We start from the raw sequence: 23,017 nt of genomic DNA, 5'->3' as shown, positions 1-23,017 counted from the left end.
CGTGGCTGATTGGAGGAGTCCCAGAGGATACGGGTGCAGGAGACGGCGCCGGCAATGCGCGGCACTGAGACCACACTGCTAGGGTGGTGACCGCAGTGGAAAGCCTGGTGCACGACGTCGGCAGCATTAGTGAAAGTGTCCAAGGCATCGCGCAGTCGGTGACGGCCATGGCTGAGGGTCTCCGCGGAATGTCCGACTCGCTGGGGAATGTCACCCAGTACCAGGCCGACCTTGATGAGGTGCTGCGGGACATGTCCCGCTCTCAGATGGGAATGGTTGAGGTGCCATCGGAAGAGTGGGGATTTGTTACACACAATAAACACCCTTGTGCACAACCGGTATGACACCTCTGTTACTTTCTTCCGCAATGCGGGTCGACCTCTGAACCCTTGGCTCATCTCTTCAGGCATCTCCCCACCACAGGCACACCGTTTGAAGTGATGGGTGTGAGCGAGCCCTCAGCAGAGATACAATGGTTAGACTATGGCCTAGATTGAGGAGCACTAGTGCTCAGCTCTCTGCGGTTTATCATCACCCCTCTGCCCTCAACAGTGACTCACTTACGGTGCCGACACAGTCCCAGCCCTGGACTGATGTGACACATACCCTGGGAGGGGGAGAAATGGGGGTGGGGTATGGGTAAGGTAGTGATGACGGAGCAGACCAGGTACGAAGTGAATCGGGCGAGTATGAGGTCCTGTCTGGCCCTCTGGGTGTGCCAGACCCTCGCCGTTGCCGCCTGTCCTGCAGCCTCCAGTTATTCCTCCAGTTCCTCCCTGGGTTCATCCTCCAGCCCATGCTAGTCCGGTGCTGCCTCATCATCCTCCTCCTCCTCCTCCTTTGAGGTGTCCACATGTTCCTTATCATCAACCTTCAACTTGTCGACCCGCTGCTGTGCGAGGCTGTGAATGACACAGCAGACTACCACAAAGCGGGCGACTCTCCGAGCAGTGTATTGGAGTGTACCACCGGAGGAGTCGAGGCATCGGAACCGCATTTTGAGGAGTCTGGCACACCCCTCAATCACAGCCCGAGTGGCCACATGGGTCTTGTTGTACCAGGTCTCCACATCGGTCTCCAACCTACGTACTGGCATCATTAGCCAGGTCCTCAGCGGGTACCCCTTATTCCCCAAGAGCCAGCTGCCCAATCTGGTGGTCCTCGAAGAGGCCGGGGATGACCCATTACCCCAAGATGTAACTGCCGTGGACACTCCTCAGCAAGCGTGCACACACGTGCATTATGTGCAACTGGTGGTGCACACGAGCTGTATGTTCAGGGAATGGAACTCCTTTCTGTTAGGGTACTCACAGATGGTCCTATGAGTGCAGGGCAACATTTGTGCCATCTATGACCCCTTGGGCTTATGGCATCCTGGCGATGGTGGAGACATCTGCAGCCCAGGCATCTTGCTGGGCTTGGTCCATGTCAAAGTTGATGTAGTTTTCCACCTGGGCAAACAGGGCATCCGCGACTTGTCGGAAGCACCTATGGACTGTGGCCTGTAAGAATCCCCACACGTCTCCGCTGGAGTCCTGCAATAACCCTGAGCGTAAAGGTTCAGGGCTGCGGTGACCTTGATGGCACCGGGAGTGGGTGTCCTCCTCCTCCATATCCTTGTTGAGGCGGAGCCTCCTGCGGCACGCGCTATCTGTCATCTGTTCAAACAACCAGTGATGCCTGTACACCCTGGGCAATCGAGGGACTCCCCCACTGGGTCCCTCCATGGCCTGCTGAGCGGCCGGGTCCTCAGGGCGTGGGGTGAGATCCGGCACATCGTAGCCGCCTTGAGCATCTGCTGACACTGCTGCTGTCGCCATCTCCGGCATCTGGCCGCCTGGCTGAGCAGCAGCACCACTGGGGAAAATTCTGGGTTAAAATTCCCTGCCATAGCGTTCAACATCTGTAAGGAGAGCACAGTACGAAGTCTTACAACACCAGGTTAAAGTCCAACAGGTTTGTTTCGATGTCACTAGCTTTCGGAGCGCTGCTCCTTCCTCAGGTGAATGAAGAGGTCTGGTCCACAAGAAAGGACCTCTTCATTCACCTGAGGAAGGAGCAGCGCTCCGAAAGCTAGTGACATCGAAACAAACCTGTTGGACTTTAACCTGGTGTTGTAAGACTTCGTACTGTGCTCACCCCAGTCCAACGCCGGCATCTCCACATCTGTAAGGAGAGGGTGTAGACTGACAAACAGCGGTGTCTCCCACCTTGATGTGGTGAATGTATTATGCCTCTAATCCACCATTGTATTTGTATATGTGCTGTTGCCCTTGTATTTGTATCTGTGCGTTGCTGTTGCCCTTGTGGGCTCCTCCTATGGACCATTGTATGGCATTATCCATAGGAGAACATGTTGGGGACTGTATGGGCTCCGCCCATGGCTCCTCCCATTGAAGAGCAGTCGATCTGTAGGTGGTTCTCAGTATTGGATCAGTCGCAGGCAGGCACTGTTATAAGTTGATTAAAGCCACAGTTTACTTCTACTCCCGTCTCGAGTGAATTGATGGTCGCATACCTTGGGACCCTACATCCCCCCCGTTGATCCCCCCCATCCAGAACGACCTGCCCACACAGACCGGCTGCAGCGGGCCCCCCTCACCGGACCCCAGACCTTGTACCGCAGACACCCACACATAATGTCACCTGAACCAGACACTGGTCCCCTCCCCGAGGCACCCACACACCCTTCGGCCATGGACTTCTGGAGCAGTGCCCCATACCCTGGGTGTTTGGATGTTGGCTGCTGCGTGTGTGGTGTTGCTTCCCGCAGCATTCAGGCACAGTGCTCAGGCATCGCGGTCTGATTAGGATGCTAGGCAATGACTCCCACAAGTTACGTGGCCCGCCCACCCACGGGAATGCACTTGGAACTTGTGAAGTGCTCACTTAACCCCATGGGGTACAGGTCTCTGGCACAGAGTCTGTCCCTGTTGCTCAGAAGGGAAGGGGGGAGAGGAGTAGAGCATTAGTCATTTGAGACTCCGTAGTTAGGGGGATAGATAGGAGATTCTGTGGGAACGAGAAAGACTCGCGGTTGGTGTGTTGCCTCCTAGGTGCCAGGATCCGTGATGTCTCGGATCATGTTTTCGGGATCCTTAAGGGGGAGGGGGAGCAGCCCCAAGTCATGGTCCACATAGGTACCAACAACATTGGTAGGAAAAGGGATAGGGATGTAAGGCAGGAATTCAAGGAGTTAGGGTGGAAACTTAGATCTAGGACAAACAGAGTTATTATCTCTGGGTTGTTACCCGTGCCACGTGCCAGCGAGACGAGGAATAGGGAGAGAGGAGTTGAACACGTGGCTACAGGGATGGTGCAGGAGGGAGGGTTTCAGATTTCTGGATAATTGGGGCTCATTCTGGGGTCGGTGGGACCTCTACAAACGGGATGGTCTACACCTGGACCAGAGGGGCACCAATATCCTGGGGGGAAAATTTGCTAATGCTCTTCGGCAGGGTTTAAACTAGTTCAGCAGGGGATTGGGAGCCTGAATTGTAGCTCCAGTATACAGGAGGTTGAGAGTAGTGAGGTCATGAGTAAGGTTTCAAAGTTGCAGAAGTGTACCGGCAGGCAGGAAAGTGGTTTAAAGTGTGTCTTCTTCAATGCCAGGAGCATCCGGAATAAGATGGGAGAACTTGCGGCATGGGTTGGTACCTGAGACTTCGATGTTGTTGCCATTTAGGAGACATGGATAGAGCAGGGACAGGAATGGTTGTTGCAGGTGCCGGGGTTTAGATATTTCAGTAAGCTCAGGGAAGGTGGTAAAAGAGGGGGAGGCGTGGCATTGTTAGTCAAGGACAGTATTACGGTGGCAGAAAGGACGTTTGATGAGGACTCGTCGACTGAGGTAGTATGGGCTGAGGTTAGAAACAGGAAAGGAGAGGTCACCCTGTTAGGGGTTTTCTATAGGCCTCCGAAAAGTTCCAGAGATGTAGAGGAAAGGATTGCAATGATGATTCTGGATAGGAGCGAAAGCAACAGGGTAGTTGTTGTGGGGGACTTTAACTTTCCAAATATTGACTGGAAACAAGTTAGAGTACTTTAGATGGGTCCGTTTTTGTCCAATGTGTGCAGGAGGGTTTCCTGACACAGTATGTAGACAGGCCAACGAGAGGCGAGGCCATATTGAATTTGGTACTGGGTAATGAGCCAGGACAGGTGTTAGATTTGGAGGTAGGTGAGCACTTTGGTGATAGTGACCACAATTCGATTACGTTTAGTTTATTGATGGAAAAGGATAGGTATATACCGCAGGGCAAGAGTTATATCTGGGGGAAAGGCAATTATGATGCGATGAGGCAAGACTTAGGATGCATCGGATGGAGAGGAAAACTGCAGGGATGGGCACAATGGAAATGTGGAGCTTGTTCAAGGAACAGCTACTGCGTGTCCTTGATTAGTATGTACCTGTCAGGCAGGGAGGAAGTGGTCGAGCGAGGGAACCGTGGTTTACTAAAGCAGTCGAAACACTTGTCAAGAGGAAGAAGGAGGCTTATGTAAAGATGAAACATGAAGGTTCAGTTAGGGTGCTCGAGAGTTACACGTTAACTAGGAAGGACCTAAAGAGAGAGCTAAGAAGAGCCAGGAGGGGACATGAGAAGTCTGTGGCAGGTAGGATCAAAGATAAACCTAAAGCTTTCTATAGATATGTCAGGAATAAAAGAATGACTAGGGTAAGAGTAGGGCCAGTCAAGGACAGTTGTGGGAAGTTGTGCGTGGAGTCCAAGGAGATAGGAGAGGTGCTAAATGAATATTTTTTGTCAGTATTCACACAGGAAAAAGACAATGTTGTCGAGGAGAATACTGAGATTCAGCTTTCTAGACTAGAAGGGCTTAAGGTTCATAAGGAGGAGGTGTTAGCAGTTCTGGAAAGTGTGAAAATAGCTAAGTCCCCTGGGCCGAATGGGATTTATCCTAGGATTCCTGGGAAGCTAGGGAGGAGATTGCTGAGCCTTTGGTTTTGATCTTTAAGTCATCTTTGTCTACAGGAATAGTGCGAGAAGACTGGAGGATAGCAAATGTTGTTATCTTGTTCAAGAAGGGGAGTAGAGACAACCCCGGTAACTGTAGACCAGTGAGTCTTACTTCTGTTGTGGGCAAAGCATTGGAAAGGTTTATAAGAGATAGGATGTTTAATCATCTGGAAAGGAATAATTTGATTAGAGATAGTCAACACGGTTTTGTGAAGGGTAGGTCGTGCCTCACAAACCTTATTGAGTTCTTTGAGAAGGTGACCAAACAGGTGGATGAGGGTAAAGCAGTTGATGTGGTGTATATGGATTTCAGTAAAGCGTTTGATAAGGTTCCCCGTGGTAGGCTACTGCAGAAAATATGGAGACATGTGATTCAGGGTGATTTAGCAGTTTGGATCAGAAATTGGCTAGCTGGAAGAAGACAAAGGGTGGTGGTTGATGGGAAATGTTCAGACTGGAGTCCAGTTACTAGTGGTGTACCACAAGGATCTGTTTTGGGGCCACTGCTGTTTGTCATTTTTATAAATGACCTGTAGGAGGGCGTAGAAGGATGGGTGAGTAAATTTGCAGATGACACTAAAATCGGTGGCGTTGTGGACAGTGCGGAAGGATGTTACAAGTTACAGAGGGACATAGATAAGCTGCAGCGCTGGACTGAGAGGTGGCAAATGGAGTTTAATGCAGAAAAGTGTGGGGTGATTCATTTTGGAAGGAATAACAGGAAAACAGAGTACTGGGCTAATGGTAAGATTCTTGGAAGTGTGGATGAGCAGAGAGATCTCGGTGTCCATGTACATAGATCCCTGAAAGTTGCCACGCAGGTTGAGAGCATTGTTAAGAGGGCGTACGGTGTGTTAGCTTTTATTGGTAGAGGGATTGAGTTTCGGAGCCATAAGGTCATGTTGCAGCTGTACAAAACTCTGGTGCGGCTGCATTTGGAGTATTGCGTGCAATTCTGGTCGTCGCATTATAGGAAGGATGTGGAAGCATTGGAAAGGGTGCAGAAGAGATTTACCAGAATGTTGCTTGGTATGGAGGGAAGATCTTATGAGGGAAGACTGAGGGACTTGAAGCTGTTTTCGTTAGAGAGAAGAAGGTTAAGAGGTGACTTAATTGAGGCATACAAGATGATCAGAGGATTGGATAGGGTGGGCAGCGAGAGCCTTTTTCCTCGGATGGTGATGTCTAGCACGAGGGGATATAGCTTTAAATTGAGGGGAGATAGATATAGGACAGATGGCAGAGGTAGGTTCTTTACTCAGAGAGTAGTAAGGGTGTGGAATGCCCTGCCTGCAACAGTAGTGGACTTGCCAACACTAAGGGCATTCAAATGGTCATTGGATAGACATATGGACGATAAGGGAATAGTGTCGATGGGCTTTAGAGTGGTTTCACAGGTCGACACAACATCGAGGGCCGAAGGGCCTGTACTGATTGCCAATTCCCTATTGCAATAGTCTCAGCCGCACGGCCAAAGGCTTCGGCAGTCGGTGGAGGTTTTGGGTGGTTGGTGGGGCAGACAGGCAGGGACAAGGTTGCCCCTGAAATGGGTATACACGATCCAAGGGTTGACATGGTGGTGCCGTGCACGTTTGCTCCCTGGTTGCGCCGCAGTGCCCCCCCCCCCCCCCAACCCCCAGCCCTCCCATGACAGCCCACCCTCAGCTGAGGGTCCCCAACTCTGGGCCGAGCACTGAGGAAGCAGGCCCAGTGCCCCCAGGCTCTTTGATTGTCAGCAAAGATGGCTACTCACCTCCTCGGCTCCCTACAGACGCCCTTCCGCCAGGTTCACGTTTTTCAAAAGGGATACTAATCGGCACCAGTGTGAGCACTTTCTGGGGAAGCCGGTGCATGACGGGAGGCAATAGATATGGGGTGGCTCCCGTTAATTGTATGGAACTAGGACTAAGTGGTGATAATTGCTTTCTCGCCACGCTACGGCGAGATCCCGATTTCACCTCGGGGAGAGGGCTGATTGCATTGCAAACTGTTTGGCGCCAGGCCTAGTTCTCGTTTTTGGCCTCTCCCACTATTCACCGGCCTTGTTTCACTCGAGCAAGAGCGCAATGAGGCCGGAGAATTGCGCCCTCAGTTTCTTTCTCTCCCACCTTCTCCTCCTCCCGAGATTTGGAGAAAGGCAGCACTCCATTTACAATTCCAGAGATTGAAACTTTTTATTGAGACCAGACGGGCAGGAGACAGCAAGCAGTTCAGCAATCCTGCCTGTTGCTGTTGAATCTCACTAATTGTTGCAGACAATTCTTTGCTTTGAAACAAGGACAGTCCCTTTTCTGTTGCCTGGGGCTGTACAAGACTGAACATCTCCATTCAACGAGACGACCGTAAAATCTCCAGACACATCCCAAGTCTTGTGGGTTGCTGAATTCCAGAACTTTATTGTTTTATTCCAGATCCTCAGAAAGAGCAAATAAACCACACAAATTGTCTTCTAAACTACTGAAAGAGCAACGTCTCTTTTTTTACATTTCCAGTGCTGTGTTTTCCAGCAACTTGCTTGTTTTGAAGTTGCAGCAAATTATTCTGATTTCAGCCAACCTGTTAAAAATGGGTTATTTCCCCTAAGGGGACTGATCCATACAATATTATTGAGCACACAAATAAAAAGTGAAAAACAAAATCAAAAAATCTATCATCAAACATTATTGTTAATTACAATATACATCTCCCAGTGCAAGATGGAGTTGTTGTCTTTTGGACTGATGTCCTGAGCACCCTCGTCATTGAGAATGGGGATGTTTGTGGATCTTCCTCCTCTGGATCGTTGTGTAGTTGTCCACCACCATTCACAACTGATTATGGCAGGACTGCAGAACTTTGATCTGATCGTTAGTTTGTGGAATCATTTAGCTTTGCCTATTGCATGCTGCTCCCACTGTTTAGCAAACAGATAGCTCCTGTGTTGTAGCCCTATGCTGCTCCAAGCATAGTATCTTACACTCCTCATTGAAACAAGGTGGATCCCCAAGCTTGATGGCCATGATGTTACAGATTGTGATTGAATTCTCTGCTGTTGATGGCCCACAGTTCCTCATGGTTACCAACTTCTGAGTTGCTCGATCTGTTCTGAATCAATCCCATTTAGCATGGCAGCCACACAACACAATGGACATTGTCCTCAGGGTAAAGATAGAACGTTATCTCCACAGAGACTGTGCGGTGACACTCAGCCATGGATGGTCATAGATGGGGAATGAAGAGATACGGAGAGCAGGCAGGAAAATGGAGCTGAAGAGCAAGATCAGCCAAAGATCACATTGAATGGCAGGCTCGATGGGGCATATGACATAACATCTCCTACTTCTTGTGTTGTGCATCTGTGTAAGGTAGATGATGAATAGGTTTTTCCCTCTTGTTTATTCTCTCACCAGCTGCCACAGACCCAGTCTGGTAGATATATCGTTTGGGGCTTGGCCAACAATACCAGTGCTTCTGGAGTCAATGCTGAGGCAATTCCCTCCTGCCTGTACATCACTGTGTCACCAGTGGGGCAGGACATACCCAGATATGATGAAGTAGGAGTTTAGGATGTTGGCTGACAGATATGTATGATTGTGTCAGGCTATTCATTGATTAGTCTGTAGATTGGCTTTTTTAACTTTTCACCAACTCCCAGATGTTAATGAGAAGGGTTTTGCAGGGTCGACTGGGCTGGGTGTAGTTGTTCATTGTTTCTAAATTGGATGTCCACGTCAAAGACAAACGGTCCATTTGACTTTTCCTTGCAGTAGTTTGAGTGGCTAGGTAATTTCAGAAGGCAGTTCTGCGACTGGGATGTTTGGCCTCCAACAACCACAGCCATTTTCCTTTCTGCTAGGTATGACTCCAACCAGTGGAGGATTTCCCTCCTGATTCCCATCAACTCCAATTTTTCTTGGGGTTCCTTACGCCACACTCAGTCAAATGCTGTCTTGACGTCAAAGGCAATCATTCTCACCTCACCCCTGGAATTCAGCTCTTTCTTCCACGTTTGGACCTCGTCTGTAATAAGGTCCAAAGTGGAGTGGTCCTTGCCTAACTTAAACTGTGCATTGGTGAGCAGGTGTGTAAGTGCTGCTTGACAGCACTGTCAATTACATCTTCCAGCATTTTACTGATGATTCAGAGTAGACAGATGGGTGGTAATTGGTTGAATTTAATTTGTCCTCATTTTCTAAACAGTACAGAAATCTATAAAAGCCAGTGGATGAGTACAAAAGCTGATCAAATGATGTCCATTATGTTATGAGTCTGAGTTTAGAAAACTCCAAAGTATATCATGGAGTTCACCTGACCTACAACGGTTTATTGATTTTGGTTACAATGAGAACAAGGGCCTGCCTTTCAGATGTTATTCAACAGAGGCCTTAAGCACTTTTAATCAAAAACAAGTTTTATTCTATGAATTTAGTTAACATTTTTATAAACACACACAGTAAGCATTTTTACCAACTACAAACATAAATACCCCACATAACTACAGTAATCTATGTATAACCCCCCTCCCCCCTTTACTGTTCCAACTTAATAACAAGTTCCAAGTAGAAACCAGAAATCCCTTTTCAAAGGTGTGGCCCAGCACTCTGACTGTCTTTAAGACTTGGTATTGATACTCTGTTTCCCTTCTCAAACAGCAGGTTCGAATTCCTTCCGGAAAGCAGTTATCTCTTCTAAGTTATCAGGTGGCCTGGAAACAGTTTTAAAATGAAGATACAGAGACACTTCTTTTTAACCTGTGCAGAACAAACCAGTTCAAACTCAAAGCAAAAGTAAAACTAACTCCCAGAGCCACAGCCCAGCCCCGCCCACGCAATGACATCACTGAAGCCATGCGATAAGACAAAAACATTTCTTGAAGGGACACTTCCATGACAATTATCTTGGAGGAGTTGGATTACGAAGAAGGGGAAGTTATGCTTCAGCTTTGCAAGAGACAGTGGTGTAATAATAATGAAACTGGACTAATAATCCAGAGATTGAGGCTAATGGGGACATGGGTTCAAATCCCACCAAGGTAGTTGGTGGAATTACATTCAAATAATAAATCTGCAATATAAAGCTACTCTTAGTAATGGTGACCATGACAACTATCATCAATTGTTGTAAAAAGCCATCTGGTTCTCAAGTGTCTTTTAGAGTCGGAAATCTGCCGTCATTACCTTGTCTGGCCTACATATGACTCCAGACCCACAGCAATGTGGTTCATTCTTAATTGCCCTCTGATATGGCCAGCAAGCCACTCAGTTCAAGGGCAATTCGGGATGGGTAACAAATGCACATCTCGTGAAACATTTATAGAGCACTGGCCAGACCACATTTTCTGTACTATGTTCAGTTCTGGGCAACACATTTCAGGAAGGAAATACAAGCATTTCAGGGTGCACAATGCAGATTCACCAGAATTGTATGAGGACTTAAGAGTTAAATTATGATAACAGGCTGCATAGACTTGACTTGCATTTCTTTCTGTTTCAACGGGTGAGGGGTGCTCTGATCGATGTGTTCAAAATTATAAAATAATGTGATAGAGTAAATAGAGAGAAATTGTTTCCCCTGGCAAGAAGTCCAAACAAGAAGGTATGACGTGACAATTAGAGTTAAGCTGTTTGGAGAGAAATCAGAGTATTTTTTCACACAAAACAAAGTGGAAATCGGTAATCCTCTCCCCAAAAGGTGGTGGACTCTGGCATCAACTAGAGTGTTCAAGGCAGAGATAGATTTTGTGGAATCAGGGTATCAAGAGATATGAGTCAAAGGTGGGTGAATGAAGTTGAGATACAGATGAGCCGTATTCAAACAGGCTCAGAGGCTGAATGGCCTCTTCTTATTCCTATGTCCCTTTGGCCAAGTACTTCCTCCTTGGCTAAAATGCACCTTTTTAAATACAACATCAAGGAAGTTAAGAAGGGCAACTTGTCCAATCCTACGAGTGCAGAAGTCTCTTCAGTGCACCCAGAAACTAAATTGAATCAATAAGATCACCCTGGTGTACATCAGTTCATCAGAAATACTCGACCTACAGAAGCATCTTACTCCATAACCCACTCCGAATGTTGAGGCCATAAGAACTGGAGAACTGCACCAATTCTCCCTCTTGAAGGTGGGATGTTTGGGGGGGGGGGGGGGGGGGGGGGGGAGGGGGGAGAGTGGGTGAATTGGGGGTGGATTATAATTCCCTGTATTCCTAAAATAAAGTAAACGGTGCCAATCTTAAAGAAGAACGAAAGATAAATCTATTTTCACATGCATAATTATCAGAAAAGAGACTTTTATCCAAGAACGTCTATAAGTTCTCCAATACAGGAATTTGACCAAGTTTCTCTCTCAGCTTGCCTGAAACTCCTTCTTTCCTTTGACTTGGTCCAAATGAGCCTTTTAAAATCCCTGATCCAAAAGCCCCACTCGGTTTGTTCAATGGACAGGAGGCTGGCAGTCCTGGCACTGCTGTTTCCTCCTGCACCTGTTCCAACAGAATGGATCCCAGGAGAGCTCAACCCACAGGCAGCAATCCACAATTACTCATCAACATTGCTGCATGCATATGGCAATCATTAAACTTGGAACCAGCAGTGAAACAGGGATGAGGAATTTGTTTCTGAACGCCAGCCCAAAAGTTATTATTCCTCTCTTCTGTAGCTATATCTGATCAGATGAGTGAAAACAAGACTCATATTTAGATTTTGTTTCAGATAGAATTTTTTCATTTGCCCGACAGCTATAATGAAACTAGAAAATGTTTAATTTAGCCAATAAAAAAATTCAGGTTGAAACTCGCTGAGTGGCTTGCTGGGTTAATAGCACTGCCTGGTGTGGGGCGAAGCCATAAAATACAAGCATTGCTTCAGTCCTTGGCGTGTTCAGCATTTACAGTATAGTTACAGATGAGGAAAGCCATTTGGCCCTTATTCTTCTTTCATCCTAGCATCCCCCCTCCCCTCCCTCCCACAACATTTCAGCATTCAATTACCTCTGAAGAATGACCAACTCTTATATAAGTGGAGTGCAGCATGTGGTTCAAAGTTCACCTAACTAAGGAGCTGGAAATCATCTGGAGTCCCTTCCCCTGTTCCTGATCTCTGTTGGAAAGCCGATGTGGGCCTCAGGTCAGGGTAGAATCTCAGCCTTCCACAAGCAAATTGTTCACCAGGACAGACAGCCACACAACACACACTGCTGCATCCTTCATGGACAATGCTCACACCTCAGACACATAAATCAGCTATTCCGCCACATCAGGCATCTCACACAAACATATCTGCCAGACACTCATTAACAAGCACCACACTTTTTTTCTAGGACAAGATGATACCTAACAAGCACCAGTCGAACTTGATTGTGCGAATGGATTCACACCCTTCAGGAGAAACTTTGGCGGTAATCAGGGGAGTGGGAGGCGCTGTAGCTGGAGGTATCTTTTGCAAAAGATATATTGCTGAGAAATATGTGGTCATTCCAGCTTTCTTGCATACCCATAACTATTCCTAATCCCCAAAAAGACCAAACGCACAAGCTCCATATGGTGTCATCGTAAAGTGACCAGAAAAGTGCATTCCAAACTTGGGTGAATGAGTCAACAGCTATCACCGTCGGAGGAAGCAGCTCAGAGACAATGGGCAGGATTCTCCGTCGGCCGGCAAAAAATCGGGAACCGTGATTGGCCGGAGAATCGGTTCCGACGCCGAAAGCATGGCGGACACAGATTTCAAACCAAATCACAATTCTACGTCGCCTCAATGGTGGCAACAATGCTCTGGAATGCATGTGCAGTAAACAGCATTTGCATATTATTAGCGGCCTTGATCCGGTATTCTCCGGTGTTTCCGCAATTCTCCGCCTCTGATAGGCCGAGTTAATGATGGCGCGGTTCACTTGTGTTTTGAAAAATGGTGAAACCGGCACCGTGGCTGATGAGGGAGAGAGAAGAAACGTGACCTTCGGCTCCTGGTCCTGACGCAGGCCAGGCTGGCTGGGTTGAGGGGGGGTGCCTGCCAGGGCAGGGGTGGCGGTGACGGGGGAACGAGTCGAAAGGCCAGGTGACCCCGCACAGGATGTGGCAATGCCCAGGCATGGACCGCCATTGTTGCAGCCTGAAAGGCAGACATCTTGCTGCGCACCCCACTGACCATCCACCGTGGCCCCTGGTTCAGCAGAGTGACACCGGCTGTATGGGTGCCTCCCCCAGCCCTGCACCCCACCCTCCGCCAACCATCCGCTCACCCAACTAGCCGCCACCTGCCGGCGGGGTATCAGGCAGCCCACAGTGTCACCAGGCGGGGGCCACGGAGCTTACCACTGGCAAGGGCAACAGTAGCAAACGGTATCCCTGGAAGCATGGACAGGCGCTAGAGGCCCCCAGGGTGCCGGGCACCGACAGGGCCAGGGCTGCAGAGATGGGGGGAACATGCAAGGGCAGGGTTCGCAGTGTCAACCGACCTCACCATGTAGCTCAGTGGACCTAGTTGGGCACAGGTGTAAGCACCATGCTAACATGTCGGCCTTTCATCCCCTGCAGACAATGGATATTGCAATTCAACCAGCAATGGTGGCCTTCCTGCTAGTCACTGCAGCCCTGGGGGATGCTCTGCGGCTGAACGAGCTGGTGCTGTTAGAGGAGGAGGAAGCTGCAGCAGCGGAGTGAGCAGCAGCAGAGCGTGCGCGGAGGAGCCTGTCCTCAAGGAACAGGAGGCATCCGCCCAGGATGGAGAGTCAGCCACCCAAAAGGCCGAGGAGGAGGAGGTGCAAAGGAGGCGGTGCATGATGCCTCGTGTGTATCAGCACAGCCTGTCATTCGAGGACCTGCCGGACCGGGCCTCCCGTCGAACATTCCAGCTGAGCAAGGAGCACACCTGGCACCATGGGGGAATGGGGGGGGGGACCCACTCCCAATGGCCGTTAAGGCGACGTTTACGCCACAGGGTCCTTCCAGCGTCGAGTGGAGACCTGTCCGTGATCTCACAGACCTCGGTGCACAGGTGCATGTGCGCTGTCACGGAAGTACTATATGCCAGGCCGTTCAATACATTCATTTTGACGTGGACCGAGCCCACCAGGATGCCTGGGCAGCGGTGTTCGCCGCCATCTCTGCCATGTCCTGGGTCCAGGGGGTGATCGACGGCTGCATGTCACCCTACAAGCGCCTGCAGATGACAGGTTGGTCTACACAAAATGAAAGCGGTTGCACTCGATGAACGTGCAGCTGATATGTGACCATCAGCTGTGCATCATGCACATCTGTGCCCGATACCCAGGCAGTATGCACGACGCCTTCATCCTGGCACACTGAACGATTCCAGACATATTTGAGACACACCCTATCCTTCCCTCCCGGCTGGGGGGGTTCCTCCCTGGGCGACGGGTTATCCTCTGCAGTCGTGGTTGCTGACGTCTATGCGGAGGCCACAGACTGACGCGGGGATCCGCTACAATGACGCCCATACAGCAACCAGGAGCGTGATCGAGCGGTGCTTCAGCCACCTGAAGATGTGGTTCAGGTGCCTGTACCACTCTGGAGGGGCTCTCCAGTATGACGCTGGGAGGGTCACACGCATCGTGGCAGCCTTCTGCGTTCTCCACAACATCACGTTGAGGGACGGCATGCTGGAAGAGGAGGTGGAACACCAGGCCTCGTCTGACGAGAAGTTGCAGGAGAGGGCGAAGATGGGCAGGACATGGGTGCAGACAGGCACGGAAGGCCGCATGACTGGTGCGCCGGGGCCAACACGCACGGGATGCCTGATTGCCTTCAGGTTCACCGACTGGGAGGGGAGAACTGGTCAGGAGCACGGGCACCGCATCCCACCCCGCACCACCCCACCAACCCCACTCCTGGGCCCCCCACCCACTGCCTGAAACCCCCTCTGTGAGACATACCTGTCATACTACAGGGTATGGGCCCTGGACTGGCAGTAATACCGGGTCTGTTCCATGGGATGGAGGATGATGACAACCCACTCTGTGATGGGCTCTGGTGCTGACGCCTGTCCAATGCAGCAATTTCCACCATCCCCCTGGGTGATCCCTGCATGTGAGCTGGCCATTCCATCACACTGTGTCATCGGATCCCTGGGGCGACGTTGGTGGGGACGGTCGGGGTGAGGCAGGGTGAGGAGCCCAGCCCACCCACAATGTACACCCATTTTCCCCCCGCCACCGCACCTCATCTATGGCCAACCCAGACCAGCCCACCCCTCATACCCATCTGACAGAGCACCGAGGCAGGTTGTAACAGTGTTAACAGGTGTTCAATGTGCACAAATATTTACATGTATGTACACTAGTCCCTATAACTAAACTGTACCCTGCACCCTTGCCAACTTAACTGGTGTCTGCTTTTCTGGCCTTGTGGACTCTAATGCTCCATCCAGGTGGCTCCCCAGACGGTACATCAGGGGTGGAGGCGGCCTGCTGCGATTCCAACCCTGTGACCTGGACATCTTCTGGGGTGACCGGGCCTGAATGGGCCCAACTGCTGCTTGGGTGTCCCAGGTGGACTGGTGCCGCCCTGTTCAACCATGCCCACTACATGCACCAGGGACAGGAGGGGCGTAGTCCCAGGTGCTGCGATGTTCCAGCACCTCCCCTGCGGGGGTCACCGGCAAGGGCCCCGTTACCTCCTCCACCCTCGGGGGCACGATGGCCTCCAGGCTACTCCACGGGACAGGGTGCAAGCAGAGCTATTCCCTGAGGCTCCCCCGCCACCTGGCGCTGCCAGTCCTGGAGGCTCGCTCTGGTCTTGACAGGGTCTGCATGCTCGAGGCCATGGAGCATAGGGAGTGGACCATCGCCATCTGGGTCTGAGCCACATCACCCATTGTCTGTGCCACCACTTTCTCAGTGTGTGACACATCAGCCAGTAACTGTGCCATCTCCCTCTGGGACTGGGCCACCTCCCTCTATGTCTGTGCCACGTCGGCCAGTGCCTGGGCAATGCCGCTGACATTCTCAGCCGTGGCCTGCTATGACTGGGCCACTTCAAAAACGCCACTGCGATTTCCAGGTAGCTCTGGAACATGGTCTTGTTAATTAGGAATGAAATTAAATCAATAGCACTAAACGACAAAGGGTCAGATGATGTGGAGTCTGTGTGGGTAGAGTTGAGGAACCACAAGGGCAAAAAAACCATAATGGGAGTTATGTACAGGCCTCCGAACAGTGGTCAGGACCAGGGGCACAAAATGCACCACGAAATAGAAAGGGCATGTCAGAAAGGCAAGGTCACAGTGACCATGGGGGACTTCAATATGCAGGTGGACTGGGTAAATAATGCTGCCAGTGGACCCAAGGAAAGGGAATTCATTGAATGTTTACAGGAGGGCTTTTTGGAACAGCTTGTGATGGAGCCCACGAGGGAACAGGCCATTCTGGACTTAGTGTTATGTAATGAGCCAGACTTGATAAAAGATCTTAAAGCAAGGGAACACTTAGGAGGCAGTGATCATAATATGATAGAATTCAGTCTGCAATTTGAAAGAAAGGAGGTAGAATCAGATGTAAAGGTGTTACAGTTAAATAAAGGTAACCACAGGGGCATGAGGGAGGAACTGACGAAAATCGACTGGGAGCAGAGCCTAGTGGGAAAGACAGTAGAACAGCAATGGCAGGAGTTTCTGGGAGTAATTGAGGACACAGTACAGAGGTTCAACCCAAAGAAAAGAAAGGTTATCAGAGGGGGGATTAGGCAGCCATCGCTGACAAAGGAAGTTAGGGAATGCATCAAAGCAAAAGAGAAAGCCTATAATGTGGCAAAGAGTAGTGGGAAGTCAGAAGATTGGGAAGGCTACAAAAACAAACAGAGGATAACAAAGAGAGAAATAAGGAAAGAGAGGATCAAATATGAAGGTAGGCTAGCCAATAACATTAGGAATGATAGTAAAAGTTTCTTTAAATACTTTAAAAACAAACGGGAGACAAAAGTAGACATTGGGCCGCTCCAAAATGACGCTGGTAATCTAGTGATGGGAGACAAGGAAATAGCTGAGGGACTAAATAAGTACTTTGAGTCAGTCTTCACAGTAGAAGACATGAGTAATATCCCAACAATTCAGGATAGTCAGGTGGCAGAGTTGAATATGGGAGCCATCACAAAGGAGAAAGTGCTAGAGAAACTAAGAGGTCTAATAATTGATAAATCTCCGGGCCCAGATGGGCTACATCCTAGAGTTCTAAAGGAGATAGCTGAAGAAATACTGAAGGCGTTAGTTATGATCTTTCAAAAGTCACTGGAGTCAGGGAAAGTCCCAGAGGATTGGAAAATCGCTGTTGTAACCCCTCTGTTCAAGAAGGGAACAAGAAAAAAGATGGAAAATTATAGGCCAATTAGCCTAACCTCGGTTGTTGGCAAGATTCTAGAATCCATTGTTAAGGATGAGATTTCTAAATTCTTGGAAATGCAGGGTCGGATTAGGACAAGTCAGCATGGATTTAGTAAGGGGCGGTCGTGCCTGACAAACCTGTTAGAGTTCTTTGAAGAGATAACAAATAGGTTAGACCAAGGAGAGCCAATGGATGTTATCTATCTTGACTTCCAAAAGGCCTTTGATAAGGTGCCTCACGGGAGACTGCTGAGTAAAGTAAGGGCCCATGGTATTCGAGGCAAGGTACTAACATGGATTGACGATTGGCTGTCAGGCAGAAGGCAGAGAGTTGGGATAAAAGGTTCTTTTTCGGAATGGCAACCGGTGACGAGTGGTGTCCCGCAGGGTTCAGTGTTGGGACGACAGCTGTTCTCTTTATATATTAACGATCTAGATAACGGGACTGAGGGCATTCTGGCTAAGTTTGCCGATGATACGAAGATAGGTGGAGGGGCAGGTAGTATGGAGGAGGTGGGGAGGCTTCAGAAAGATTTAGACAGTTTAGGAGAGTGGTCCAAGAAATGGCTGATGAAATTCAACGTGGGCAAGTGCGAGGTCTTGCACTTTGGAAAAACGAATAGAGGCGTGGACTATTTTCTAAACGGTGACAAAATTCATAATGCTGAAGTGCAAAGGGATTTGGGAGTCCTAGTCCAGGATTCTCTAAAGGTAAACATGCAGGTTGAGTCTGTAATTAAGAAAGCAAATGCAATGTTGTCATTCATCTCAAGAATATAAAAGCAGGGATGTACTTCTGAAGCTTTATAAAGCATTAGTTAGACCCCATTTAGAATACTGTGAGCAATTTTGGGCCCCACACCTCAGGAAGGACTTACTGGCACTGGAGCGGGTCCAGCGGAGATTCACACGGATGATCCCAGGAATGGTAGGCCTAACATACGATGAACGTCTGAGGATCCTGGGATTATATTCATTGGAGTTTAGGAGGTTGAGGGGAGATCTAATAGAAACTTACAAGATTCTGCAGCAAAGAGCAGAACAAGAGCCAAGATGAAGCATTAAAGTACTTTGATCAGTATTGCACTATGGAAAATAACGAAGCATGTGAATGCGACATAGTTAGTATGTACAGCCAGAAAGAAAGGCTTCAATCAAAAAGCCATATTCAGATGTGTCTTGCGAGTGAGGTGGCTGCACAGCAAAACAGCGCTCTCAGCTTGAGACACTGTGACACCAACTCAGAGGAAGCTGCCAGCGCCTTAGTGCTGTGATGCACGTCATTAAGAAATGTGGTCTCAGTGCGGGCGATCATTTTAAGTGGCTGACAGGAGCTGCCACCGCCATCTTGTGCCAAACGTGTGGCACTCGACATGGCCCACGGCAATGTCCAGCCGTTGAAAGGGCTTGTTTCAAGTGCGGCCATATTGGTCATTTTGTAAAACGGTGTTATGAGCACCCCACAGGAGGCCAAAGTATATCACTCAACCGGACGCGGTCGATAAATGCAGTTAATGAGATGACCCTTGGTAAATGGTCCTTCGTGGATTCAATCTCGACCAAAAACACGGTGAGTCTGGCAATGGGCGAGACAGACGCTTTAATCACCGATTGGAACGGCAGTCACATCCCAGCAGATACCATCGAAAGCAGATGAACCATTCCAATGATGTTAAACAATAAGATGACAAAGTGCAAACATGACACGGGAGCAAAGGCAAACCTCCTCAGTTTGGGTGATCTGCAAAGTTTGCGGGTGACGCCGAAAGCCTCAAGCTGCCCAAGGACATTGGTCGACTATAGTGCAAAATGAGTTTGAGACAGTGGGGGGGAATGTGTACCAGATGTGTGGGTGCACAATAAAAGTCATATCGTCCCGTTCTCCATTGTGAACACGAAACGTGAGTCCATCCTAGGAGTAGATGTGTGTGAATCCCTGAACTTAGTTGAGCGACTGTGTGTCCCAGAAGTCAGGTGGCCAGCTGAATACTACAGGGCCGGGATTCTCCGAGCTCACGCCGGGTTGGAGAATCGCCGGCGACGTGGGAAATTCCAGCCACGCCACTCCGACGCTGGGACGCGATTCTCCAGTGACTGGAGAATCGGCGCCAATCACACCCGTGCGGTCGACGTGGCGCCAGTCGGTGGCTGCTGAAAGAGGCCTCTGCGGCGATTCTCCACGGTTGATCGGCAAAATTCCCGCCAAGATCTGCCGAGTCCCGCCGGCATGGTTCCACCCGGCGGGAGCTCGGACCCACGGCCACGCTGGCCGTCCTGGTGGGGGGGGCGGGGGGGATCAGACTCCGGGGGGGGGGGGGGGTCCTCCACGGCGTTCAGGCCTGCGATCGGGGGCTACCAATCGACAGGCGCCCGCGATCTGGAGGGGGCCTACCTCCTTCCGACGGGCCTGCTGTAGGGCTCCGCCATGTTGCGTGGCGCCGGCGCTGGAACGGCCACCACGCACATGCGCCGGTGTGGAGATGGCCGTCGCGCGCATGCGCGGACCGTGCCGGCAGTGCAAAGCCCCGTATCGGTGCCAGAGCAGTGCGCAGCACTCCGGCGCTGTGCTGGCCCCCTGAGGGCCGCTGAATCGCTGGGCCTGGAGGTCTGTTGACTCCGGCGTGCAGCACTCCGTTGTTTATGCCAGTGTCAGCATATCCCTACAAGATATCAGAGTGTTCACGGTTGATGAGGATTCAGAAGAAATCCAGATGGAGTACAACAATTCAGACAAAAGAGACAGAACAGCCAGCGAACATTCCGCAATTCTGGTTAACAGTCTTCAAGAACGTTCATGTGCTCAGTGGCATGGAACAGGAGCATGGCGAGCCCATATTAAAGCAACTACAAAATGTGAATATTAAATTTTCAGAGCATGAGAAGCCAAGGACCTTCACTCTGGAGATTAAGTTTGGACCCAATGAGTATTTCACAAATGAGGTGATCACGAAAGTATATCAGATGGATTCGCGGCCGCTTGAATCATTCTTCAATGAACCAGAAATTATGGAGTGCACAGGCTGCTAGATTGACTGGAGGGTGGGCAAATATGTAACATTTAAAACAATTCAAACTAAACCGAAGCACAAAGGTCGAAACACTCGCAGAACAGTTACGAAAACTGTACCAAATGAATCGTTCTTTAACTTCTTCAATCCTTCTGAAATTTCAGTGAGGGATGTTCAGCCAAAGTTCAGCAGCCAAACTCAAGGCTGACTTTGAACTTGGCGGCCTCCTGTGTGAACACATAATTCTATATGCAACGTAATATTTTACAGGTAAAATCATTGCAGACATTGCTGAATTCAATGATGAGTACCATGAATATATGTTTGCAGACTTTGAGGATACACGAGGAAGGTGAGACAGATGAAGACCAGTATTAACTGCTTGTAGATTTTTTTCGCAGGAGCGAAGACGGGCTCAATGAAAAGGCTCAAGAAGTGCTACTTGGTGGTTTGGACGAAATTACGAGGTGGTCACGGGTGACGCCCAGATCGTGCTGAACACTGAGAAGAGCGGGAGTTCAGAGATGGCGCACTCAAAAATAGAAGCTGCAATCAAAGCTGCTGATGCCATGAAGGACCAGCCATTGCCAAGCTTGAAACAGAAGATATTGTCCCAATATTAGAGAAGCTTGCTTCAGAGGTACTTGGTGACTCATTCCAGGCCTTTGAAGTGATTTCTGCAGTCGACCTGCAGATCATCGAGGACACTGAGGATGAGTGGGAAGACATTGATGATGCAGACGATGACTTCAGCTCTGATGTTGGGGAGTTTGACGACTCCAAGACTGAAAGAGCGGAGATCCTTGAGAACACTGAGGATGAACGGGAAGACATTGATGATGAATGCTATGACAGCAACACAGATGTTGAAGTGATTGGCAACACCGAGAGTGAACCAAAGGAGGAGCTGATGACAATCTCGCTAACCAGCTCAATGGATCACTCATGCATTCTTGAACTTGACCAAGATGACTCAACGCCTGGATCATGAATACCAGAGAGCATCATAATCTCTAATGAAGAAGAGCCATTGAGCGATGCTCAGGCGAGCCAAGAAGGGGCGGCACCTGTTGCTGTAGTTCCAACCTCCATCCGGACACCAGAAAGTGAGGCCATTCAGGCCACAGATATGGGCGTGGTCACAAACCCAATGATGACGCATCGGCCCCTCAGGAACCACCTGAAACTCCAAAGACCTCCGAGCACAGGACTCGCAGAGAACCAGAGGCTGCCAAGCCAAAACACAAACACCAGAGGCTGTGCCCATCCCATTGTCCGAACAAGAAGAAGAAAGAGAAGACTGGGAGAGCTAGCTCATCCCACTGACAAAAGTAAAAAATAAAAAGATGAAGTCAGGACTGACAAACCAGAAACAAAGAGAAGCAGCAAACAGCGTTGTGGCAGGAAGCGCAAAAGAAAGAGGCTGGTGACGCAAATGTGGCAATCATGGACACAGGCCTTCCAGAGGCACTGAGCAAAGAGGAGAAGAAGCAAGAGGCCGGCACACAAACCCAATGATCACTCAGATGATCCTGTGAGGGAGGCACAATGACCTGTGGGAAAGAGATGGGCGCTAGCCAGGCATTTCATGTTCATGGTTACCCTAGTTAAACTTATTCACACTGTTAGACATATCATAAATGTATAAAGTTAAAAGATTAATGTTAATTGCAAACAAACCTTAACGTTGTCTGAGGAGGGTGTGTGTGGTGATCTGCCTGTGAGCAATATCACAGATGGCTTGTGGTGCGACCTCCAACCAGCAGGTGGTGGTATATAAATACCATGCGGTCTCAAGGCAGTGGTCATGTGACAAGGAACTCCAATATAAGTGAAATGAAATGAAATAAAATCGCTTATTGTCACAAGTAGGCTTCAAATGAAGTTACTGTGAAAAGCCCCTAGTCGCCACATTCCGTCGCCTGTTCGGGGAGGCTGGTGCGGGAATTGAACTCACGCTGTTGGCCTGCCATGGTCTGCTTTAAAAGCCAGCTATTTAGCCCTGTGCTAAACCAGCCACTAAGTGGGGGCACATTTGGCCATCAGCAGATGGTTATAAACGTATAAGTGCACTAGGGGTAGTTCCAGGGGAGAACAAAGAAACTCCATGATAACTTGCTCTGTAACAGATCGCTATCTTATCATGTGGGATTTAATAAAGATCCTGGTTTGGTAGATTCCTTGCCAGATGTCGAACACCAAACACAACACCCGTAACCAAGTAATACCACCTAACCTTTTGGACACTGTGGGACAATTTATCATGGCCAATCCACGTAACCTACACATCTTTGGACTGTGGGAGGAAACCGGAGCACCCAGAGGAAACCCAAGCAGATGCGGGGAGAAAGTGTAAACTCCACACAGACAGTCACCTGGGGTTGGAATTGAGCCTGGGTCCCTCTAGCTGTGAGGCAGCAGTGCTAATCACTGTACAACCCCCGGGTGGTGGAGGGTGCTGGAGATAGCTGTGACAGGAAATCAGTGTCATCCTCGGACTCCAGCTCCTGGGTGACTTGCGTCTCAGGTCCATGTCTCGTGCCCGTGCTGCTCTCCTCATCGCTGCTCAGCACCCGGGGCACTGGCTGCACTGGGGCCGGTGGATACCAGATGGACAAACCCCATCACCAGATAGTCCTGCAAGATACAAGACAAGATGCTGGATTAGACCACGGGACGGGGGGAGGGGGAGGGTGGCTGGTGGGGGTGATTGTGGTGTGGGGGT

This window comes from Scyliorhinus torazame, chromosome 8, assembly GCF_047496885.1.
Source record: "Scyliorhinus torazame isolate Kashiwa2021f chromosome 8, sScyTor2.1, whole genome shotgun sequence".
Classification (NCBI taxonomy): domain Eukaryota; kingdom Metazoa; phylum Chordata; class Chondrichthyes; order Carcharhiniformes; family Scyliorhinidae; genus Scyliorhinus; species Scyliorhinus torazame.
The sequence above is the reverse complement of the archived record's forward strand: the minus strand, read 5'-3'. Positions refer to the sequence as shown.